The sequence below is a fragment of the Beta vulgaris genome, chromosome 3 (genome assembly GCF_026745355.1).
Source record: "Beta vulgaris subsp. vulgaris cultivar EL10 chromosome 3, EL10.2, whole genome shotgun sequence".
NCBI classification, from domain to species: domain Eukaryota; kingdom Viridiplantae; phylum Streptophyta; class Magnoliopsida; order Caryophyllales; family Amaranthaceae; genus Beta; species Beta vulgaris.
Genome location: NC_079204.1, coordinates 29,441,839 through 29,450,532, shown reverse-complemented (window position 1 = coordinate 29,450,532; position 8,694 = coordinate 29,441,839).

Sequence of the window (8,694 nt, the reverse complement as noted above, 5' to 3'; positions counted from 1 at the left end):
AAGGAAAAATAGTTTTTCATCATTGGGGAGAGCAATTTTACTCATAAGGAAAATATTTTTACACTGCTTTACAAACTAAATAATGTAAAATAAAAAACAGAGGAAAACGGTTTTTCAGGAAAACGGCTTAGACCCTACCAAACGGAGACTAAGTGAAAATAATAAAATAGTGTGATTTGGAACAGGTCTTAAGTGTTTCTACTAATTTGTATATGCTTCAGATTATGGTTAAGGGAGACAAAACTGGAAACTTACAAAAAAAATTCTAACTATCAACCTAACACATTTAAAGAAAGACAACTAAACTTGAATATATCATTTAAAGAGAGAAATGAGCAGTAGAAAGAAAAGATTTGAGAAATTATACGGGAAATATAAGATCAGCAAGACTACAAAATTTACCTGGAATAGATATGGCAACCAAGCTAAGTTTGCAACCATTCTCTATCCTCAATCATCTTATAAGTTATACTCCTTGCTTAGTGTCCACACAATATTCTCCAACACCGGCTCAATCACCGGTACTAGCAATCCTTTCTGCTCAAAGTTTTGCAACAATTCTCAACATCTAGAGACAGCTACCGTTCCGGTATTGGAAACAGTGACGGACCCAAGGAATGTCCGACAATGAAAGGGGATGTCCGTGAACGATGATCTGTAAGAGAACAAACGTGAGCTACCCTTGGGGTGGTTGTGTGGAAACCCCCTCCGATGCTAAAATCAGCTAGTGCCCGATAGGAATATAGAGAAAGAAAGCTTAGAGAGAGAGATAAGCTATTTTTAGTATGAAAGAGAATGTACCTGCAGGAATAGTACTATTCAGCTATTTATAGGCGTACTATTCATCTGACGGGATAGGTAATCCTTTGACACGTGTATGGCTGTGATGAATTTGTCAGAGGGAAGATTCCCTATGTTTTGTCCTCTTCGGTGGCCGCGACGGCAGTCCCGGCCCTTAAGTAGAGGATATTTAATTTGTTTGCTGCGAGCTCACGTCTTAGACTTCTGTTATCGGCCATTGTACTTGTCCGCTAGCACACTTGGGTATCACCCATACAACTAGCCCTCAAGCATCTCTGGCGGTCGTGGCCGTCATGGATGTTTACTCAGTTGACATGAGCGAATTTTGCATGTCCTTTAGTCAGATCTTCGATGTTGCCACGTGTTGACCTGGGGTGAGTTGTTGATTTCAAAAAGTGTAATCATTACCCACTCTGGAATCCCGCTCGTTTTTTCCTTTGTTTTTATTATGTCATGTTGTGCGGGTGACACTTGTCGCTAATCTGCAAGAGCAGTTGATGCGTTTTTTAATCTCAACCGCTCATTCTGATATTTAAAAGCGAAATCCCTTTTCTTTTCATTTTTTACCCCACTTCTTCTCCTTCCTTCAGACATTTTCTCTGGTTTTCTTGTTTTCTTGCGAACTTTGAACTTGCTACTCAGTGGTTAAATTGCACTTCTTTCACCCCAATCTTGCTAAAAAACGTTACTTTTTCTCATTTCCTTCCTTTTCACCGGAGGGATTCTTGCAATTTTCGATTTTTCTTCTGGATTTTCTTCTGGGGTTTCTTCGACTCTGTTGCGACATTTTTTCCGGCGAAGCTCTTGCTTGTCGAGCACTTTTGGGTACTTTTCGAGACTCTAATATTCACGCGAATTCTCACTCAGGTACCCTTTCTTGTAACTTTTTAGTTTCTTGCTTCTTTTTCTTCATTGGCATCATGTCGGACCAGTCGGATAGTCAAAATTCCTTAGGTAGTAATTTTATGACTGAGAGTGTGCCCTCCTCCCCTTCCCTTGATGGCGGACAAAGTTCGTCAGTTTCTAGCCCTAGGGATGGAAAAACTCGTCTTTTGGCTGACCTTCCTTTAACGGCCGACATGAACAAGGAACTTAGGTCGAAATTTCTTAATGACCGCTCTACTTCTGAGCAAGCAAATTTGACTACCCAATAGCTGACCGCGAGGATGAGCGGTGATAACCAAACTCTTAAGGAGCTAAGGCACCAAATTATGGCCCAAAGGACCCTTAGACACCCTCCTCCTGATGTTGTTCCCGGCCTAGATGTTCAGCCTTTAAGGGAGCATGCTTGGTTTGAAAGTTTGGCCGATGCTAGGGTTGTAACAGACGCTAGTGTTTTTGACCGTCTTGCTCGTGAGTCAACCCCTTCTCATCCTCCTCTTGGTGTTAATTTAGGTTCTGATAGTGACTCTATCACCAGCATGGAGACCGATGCCACCCCCTCTACATCTGGCCGGGATCAAGCTTCCCATCCCAAACCAAATTGCTAGAGGTGAGAGTTCCAGTATGCCTTCTTCCTCTCGTCCAGAACCTATCCCGAACCATGATGATGTTCTTCATTCCGGGATATGGTTTCCCATAGACTATAGCTCTGGTCCTAAGAATACCGTCATCTGCAAAAGGCAGGCGGGCGGCAGCTTTGGAGCTGAATTACTGCGAGGTGGCCAAGAAGTTATATGGATTTCCACCTGAGTATAATTTGGTTATCCCGGCCGTAGGATCGACAGTAGTCGACTGTCCGGCAGCGGATGTGGTTGTGTATGCCCATCAATTGGAATTTGGACTACGTTTTCCACTGGACTTGGTCTTAGTGAAGATTCTGCAAGCCTTCAACGTTTGTCTTGCTCAACTCACCCCCTTGGCCGTGAGGAATATCATTGTCTACGTCTGGGTTTGCCGTTATTTAGGCTTTCCTGAGACTCTAAACCTCTTCCGGCGTCTTCACTGGCTGACACGGAACGGCTCTGCCGAGAAGGGTTGGTGGTCCCTGATGACGGTCAATGACAAAATGACCGTTTACCCGAAGATGAGTGGGTTGAAGGGCTGCCAGCGAGCCTTCTACTAGCTCACAGTCCTGGAGACCTTTCCTCTCCGTCGGCATTTTACCAAGCCTTATCCGAGGATGGAAGATGTGCCCTCGTACGGTCTGTCCAAGGCCGAGCAAGAAGCCTTTGATTATTTCGAGTCAGAGGAAGCGGCCATCGAGGGCGACGAGACCGAGACTCGGGTCCCCTACACCTGGCTCCCCCATGCCAAATACATTCTCGGTAACGAGCCTTTATCCGCTCTTTTCCTATGCCGGCTCACCCAGAAGGTGTGTAATATGAATCCTGGTCCGACACAGTCCTTTGGAATAGTGCATTTTTCTTTGCTTGCTTTCGTGTTATTTGTTTCTAATATTTATCTGCTTTGTTTAATTGCTTTTCCAGGTGACGTCAGCTTGGACTTGGAAGAGTTAGGACTAGACGAGCAGCTGCGCCAAATGTCTAAGACTCCTGAAGAGCCCGTGTTCGACTATGACACCGTCCACGGGCTAACTGGCGGTCCGCGAGGCGCCGACCAAAATGCTGGTCGCGGGGCTCGCACGGCTGAGAGGACGGCTCGCCGTGCCGGGCGAACTCAAGGTCGGGCTCCTGACCGGAGGGAGCAAACTCCTTCTCGTTCTGCCGTCCAGGTCCCCATTAACAGGGGTGGCGGTAGCACGAACCGCAGGCGCCCCCGGGAGCCTGAAGCTGAGGGCCCCTAGAAACGTCAATCTGTGGAGGTTGACTCCATGGAGGTGGCTGCCAACGACGTTCAGGTTATCCGGCCTCTCATGTCCGGGAACCTGCGCCGGAAGTCTCTCGGTCGTCCCCAGCTCATGCCAACAGTATAGGGATGACACTGGGGTCTGGCTCTTCTACACGCCAGAGGGTCTGTGAGATTCTCAGCGTTCCGAGTTTCCTCTCGGATCTTGGTCCGGGAATTTATTCCCGGGCCCAAGAGTGGATAGAGACGAGGGTTGTCCCCCTTTGTGACTCTGTCAAAGTCGCCCTCTCTCACCCTCCAACAACTCCTGGCCAACAATTCAGGCCTGCTTTGGATGTGAGAGAGGATGAGTCTATCTTCGCAGATATTCCTGCGAATGGCGGCACTTTGGGGTACCGCCTTCTGAAAGGATTTTAGCTGCCCTTTGATCGTTCTACGGACAAGTTGGTGGCACTTGCTGCTCAGCTAGCTCACGACCTTGCTGTGGTAAGCATTTTGCTCTGTATCTTTTTTTTAAAAAAAAACTGTTCTCTCGCCTTATTTTGCAGGCTGGCAATTCTGTTGTGGAGTTGATAACTCAATATATTGAGTATCAGCGTGCGGCCGAGAGTGCCCAGGTGGTCATTAAGGGCTTGGAAGCTGCCCGGGATGGCGCTCTATCTCAAGTCACTTAGCTGCAAGCTGATCTGAAGACTGAGAAGTCGGCCAAGGTTGAGGCCGACAAGGAGCTGGCGGAGCTACGCCTTAAAGCCAAAGAGCTTGAGGACGTCAAGACCAAGAACCAGGACTTGGAGCTTGCCCTCAAGACGGCGAGGGACGAGATGGCGGCTGCTGTGAAAGATGCTAAGGCTGAGGCCAGTCGTACTGCTGTGGCCGGTTTCAAGAAGTCCAAGGAATTTATCGGGCTTCTAGGCGAACGGTATGATGGCGGATGGGTGGCTGCCAAGAGATGTGTCTGTCATTCCCATCCGGATTTTGACTGGGAGCAAATGGAGACCGCTTTTGGTGAGGGTGCCCATCTGCGTCCCTTAGCGGATGAACCTTTCATCTGTTCCAAGGAGGTTATCGCCAACGTCCTGTCGGTCGCTGAAGATGGGTTGCCTCCTTCCTGAAGACTTTGGCGGTCATCTTCAACATCTTCTATAGCTTCCAATAATTTGTAATAGCTGCTTTTAGTTTTCAGCCTTTTGGTGGCATGTAAACGTTTTGACTTGAATATTGATACTGAATTCATAAGTGCCTTGTTTTGAGTGGCTGCCTATTTTTGTTTGTAGTTGGCCGCCATGCCAGTAATTTATGATTCACTTTTTTCTTTTAAATTGTGTTATCCGCGAACAATGATTTGCTTAGAATGTTTTATTGCTTGCAACTTTTGTTGTTCAAGGCCTGTCATGTGGCCGCTAACTATATTTTGCCTGTCATATGGCTGCTTATCTTGCAATTTTTGCTATTAAGAGGCCTATCATATGGCCGCTAGCTTTTATTTTTCCTGTTATATGGCTGCTAGCTTTTATTTTGCCTGTTATATGGCTGCTAGCTTTTATTTTGCTTGTTATATGGCTGCTAGCTTTTATTGTGTCTGTCATATGGCTTTGTATTCTTTGGGCCTGTCATATGGCCTTAATCGTTTTTTTCTATTATTTGGCTAAGGCCTGTTATAAGGCCGCTGTTAAACAACATGCGAAAATAAAAAGAGATTCTTAGCAGAATGTTGGCAAAAGTTATATTATTTATGTAATTCTATCAGAGGCTCTCAGCCCATTACATTCTCCTTAATTAAACATAATACTTTTTTAGAACATCAGCATTCCAACAATTTCTAAGTTCTTTTCCATCCATTCCCTTAAGGATAAAGGAGCCGGGACCGATCTTTCGAGCAATGACATATGGCCCTTCCCAGTTAGCGGTTAACTTTCCCTCAGCATGCGCTGTCCCGATGGCGGTCGTTCTTCGCAGGACCAGGTCACCTTCTACTAACTGTCTTTCCATGACCCTCTTGTTATATGCTTTGCTGATCCTATCCTTGTACACTGCTGCTCTCAGCTCTGCCCTCAATCTTGTCTCGGGCAAGAAGTCTAAATTTTCCCTCAATGCCTGATCATTTTTCTCTAGGATCTGATGTTTAATCCGGTAAGTGAGTAGCCCTACTTTCACTGGCAACACTGCTTTTGCCCCAAAGGCCAACCTGAAAGGGCTTTCCCCAGTCGCCTCTTTTTTTGGTGTTCTGTTTGCCCATAAGACGGTCGGCACCATCTCGGCCCATTTCCCCTTGAACTCGTCCAATTTCTTCTTTAGAGCATCCAGTATCCGCTTGTTAGCGGCCTCTGCTTGATTGTTACTCTGTGGATGACATACTGCTGAATAGGCAAATTTGACCCGGAAGCCCACGAGAAAAGCTTGGATGGGCCGACAGTCAAACTGAACCCCGTGATCGAACACGATTGCGGCCGGGATGCCAAATCTGGTCATGATGTTCTACCAGATAAACTTCTTTATCTGGTTTGCCTTTATTTTTGCTGTCGACTCTGCTTCTATCCACTTTGTAAAATAGTCAATTCCCACGATAAGGAAGCGTCTGCCTCCCGTCGCAGTGGTGAATGGCCCCAAGATATCCATTCCCCACTGAGCGAATGCTATCGGGCATAGAATTGGTTGTAAGTCATTTGCAGGTTTATTTATCAAGGAGCAAATTCCTGGCACTTATCACATTTCTTCACGTAGCTCTGTGCGTCCGTTAGCATGCTAGGCCAATAGAACCCCGCTCTCAGCGCCTTCAGGGCCAATGCTTTTCCCCCAATATGGTTTTCGCAAATTCCTTCATGAATCTCTTCCATTATTTTCACGGCCTCAGCAGCCGTTGCGCATTTTAATAACGGCAAGCTAAATGATTTCTTGTACAACTCATTCTGATATATCACATACCAATTTGCCTGCTTTCGCAGCTTCTTAGCGGACATAGGATTGGTTGGGAGCACTCACGTCAGCTTGTACTCCACTAGTTGGTGAACCACTCCCCTTGCTGATTTATGTTGTTTATCACGACTGCTTTTTGAGTGATGCTTTTTTCTCTTAGGACGTTAATAACCACCATCCCTTCGACACTGACAGAGTCCGAACTGGCGAGCTTTGATAGTGCGTCCGCTTTCGTATTCTCGGCCCTAGGGATAGCCTCTACCTCAAATTGCTCTAGTTGAGATATCACCTCTTTGGCCTTTTCCACATACTTTATCATATTGGCCTCCCGGGTCTCGAATTCTCCTCTCAGTTGGCCGCTAACCAACTATGAATCTGTTTTCAAAAGGACGTTCTTAGCTCCGGCTGCAATGCACATTCTCAGTCCGGCAATGTCTGCTTCATACTCTGACTCATTGTTTGAGGTTGGGAATGCAAATTTAATCGCATACTCAAATATGTTTCCTTCTGGGTTGGTTATTACGATCCCGGCACTTGCACCATTCGCGGCCGAAGACCCATCAACCTCGAGCAGCCATGATTCTTTTTCTTCCATCTCTTCCTCTTCATATGCTTCTGTTATAAAATCCACCAACGCATGGACCTTTATGGTCGTTCGTGGCCTATATTGAATATCATACTCTGACAACTCAACAGCCCATTTAAACAAACGCCCAGAGGTATCCATCCTTTGCAGCGCTTGATTTGTTAATACTTGGATTGGATGACAGTCAAAATAGGGTCTAAGCTTTCTGGCCGCTATGACGACTGCCAACGCCATTTTCTCAATCAACTGGTAGCGGCCTTCTGGGTCGTTAAGGATGTGGCTGACAAAGTATATGGAATGTTGCTGCTTCTCTTTTTCCACTAACAATACCGCCGCTATGGTTTTAGGCGAAGCCGAGATATATAACTGCAATGTATCTCCGATCTCAGGCCTTGATATTGTTGGCAGTTTTGTCAGATGCTCTTGGACAGCCAATAAGGCTTTACTATGCTCTTCTCCCCATTCAAACTTCTTATTTCCTCTTAACAGCGCGAAAAATGGTAGAGCCTTGTCGGCTTATTTTGAGATGAATCTTGTCAAGGCGGCCATTCTTCCCATCAATCTCTGGATGTCCTTGACCCCTTTTGGCTCCGGCAGATTCATGATTGCTTGAAATTTGTCCGGGTTCGCATCAATGCCCATAAACCCTAAGAACTTTCCCGCTCTTACTCCAAAGACACACTTCTTTGGGTTTAATTTCAATTTGTATTTTCTCAGCGTGCTGAACGTTTCCTCCGAGTCCGCCAGGTGCTCGCGGTTAGTTTTACTTTTCACTATGGAATCATCCACATATACTTCTATGTTGCGTCCTTTCTGGTCCGCGAAGACCTTGTCGACCAACTTCTGATAAGTTGCGCCAGCATTTCTCAAGCCGAAAGGCATTGCTTTGTAATTGTATACTCCTCCATCTGTAATGAATGTTGTTTTCTTCCGGTCCTCCTTTAGCAGACTAATCTGATGATACCCCGAGAACGCGTCCATAAAGCTCAGTAAGGCATGCCGGCTAGTGGAGTCTACTAGCTGGTCTATCCTTGGCAAAGGGTAGCAATCCTTTGGGCATGCTCTATTCAGATTTGTGAAGTCAACACACATGCGCCATTGGTCGTTGGCTTTTTTCACCATTACCACGTTTGCCAGCCATTCTGGATAATCGCATGGTTCAATGAAATCGACTGCTATCAATTTGTCCACCTCTTCTTTGATTGCTTTATTCTTCTCGGTCGAAAAAGCCCTTTTCTTCTACTTCAGTAGGCGGACTGCGCTGTCGACATTTAGACAATGAACCATCACGATCGGGTCTATTCCCGGCATCTCATCCGCCGAGAATGCGAATACGTCAGCATTTTCTCGAAGGAGAGTCACCATGTTGGTCCTGACCTCTGGGTCCATGTCCATCCCGACAACGACCGCTCTAGCAGGATCATCTTCCAGCATTTCTTGCCTAGTTTCACCATCTGGCTTTGGTCTCGACTGATCCTCTAGCCGGGACTCTAGATCTTCCAGTGGGATTGCTTTACCCTTCAGGACTGTTTCTACTTCATCTGCTTCATTGTTTTACTTCTCTTCAGCTTGGTCCTTCCTCTGGGCTCTTCTTTGTTTTCTTGATGGCGGGTTAAGATTTTTCATTGGGAACCTCCTGGCGGGCT